The following is a 1,088-nucleotide window of genomic DNA, read 5'->3' as shown; positions in this document are numbered from 1 at the left end:
CACTAACCTTTTTAATTATACCATTTACGTCATTCTCAGAACACGCCACCAACCGGCCGGTCCTTGCACCCTCCTTCACTGGTATCTCGTTATCTTAGTGGTCTCCTTTTCCCACGATGTTCCTTTGTTTCTTTGGTATTGCGTGTATTACTTCTCCTTTTCTTATACTTCTCTCTCCTCCTTCCCCTTGTATCCCTTCTCTTAGTGTTATTTTGTTATCTTGCTGGTCTTTATCTTTTCCCACGATGCTCTTTTGTTTCTTTGGTATTGCGTTTATGACTTCTCCTTTTCTTAAATACTTCTGTGTCCTCCTCCTCCTCCTTCCCCTTGTATCCCTTCTCTTAGTGTTATTTTGTTATCTTGCTGGTCTTTCTCTTTTCCCACGATGCTTTTTTGTTTCTTTGGTATTGCGTGTATCACTTCTCCTTTTCTTACACTTCTCTCTCCTCCTCCTCCTTCCCCTTGTATCCCTTCTCTTAGTGTTATTTTGTTATCTTGCTGGTCTTTCTCTTTTCCCACGATGCTTTTTTGTTTCTTTGGTATTGCGTTTATCACTTCTCCTTTTCTTACACTTCTCTCTCCTCCTCTTCCTCCTCCTTCCCCTTGTATCCTGTCCTTCTCTTCAGTGGTATCTTGATAACTTCTTCGTCTTTTTTTTTTCCTATGATGCTCTTTTGTTTCTTTGGTATTACGTTTTGTATCGCCTATCCTTCACCTTGTCTTACATACCTACTTCTCTCTCTTCTCCTCCTTCCCCTTGTATCCTTCAGTGGTATCTTGTTAACTTCTTCGTCTCTCTCTTTTTTTCCTATGATGCTCTTTTGTTTCTTTGGTATTACGTTTTGTATCGCCTATCCTTCACCTTTTCTTATATACGTCTCTCTCCTCCCCTCCTATCCTATCCTTCTCTTCAATGGTAATGGTAATGGTAATGGTAGCCGATTATATTTCCCAACTTCCCCAAACTGTCTTCTGGGCTCCAATAACAAAACCAATGTATAATTATCATTAAAAGAGTTAGATCCTGATGTTTCTTGGCAATAGTTAAACAGAAACAGGTAAATACTATGCTCTGAGTACGACAATCT

Source organism: Eriocheir sinensis, chromosome 67 (assembly GCF_024679095.1).
Source record: "Eriocheir sinensis breed Jianghai 21 chromosome 67, ASM2467909v1, whole genome shotgun sequence".
NCBI classification, from domain to species: domain Eukaryota; kingdom Metazoa; phylum Arthropoda; class Malacostraca; order Decapoda; family Varunidae; genus Eriocheir; species Eriocheir sinensis.
This window is presented reverse-complemented; position numbering follows the sequence as displayed.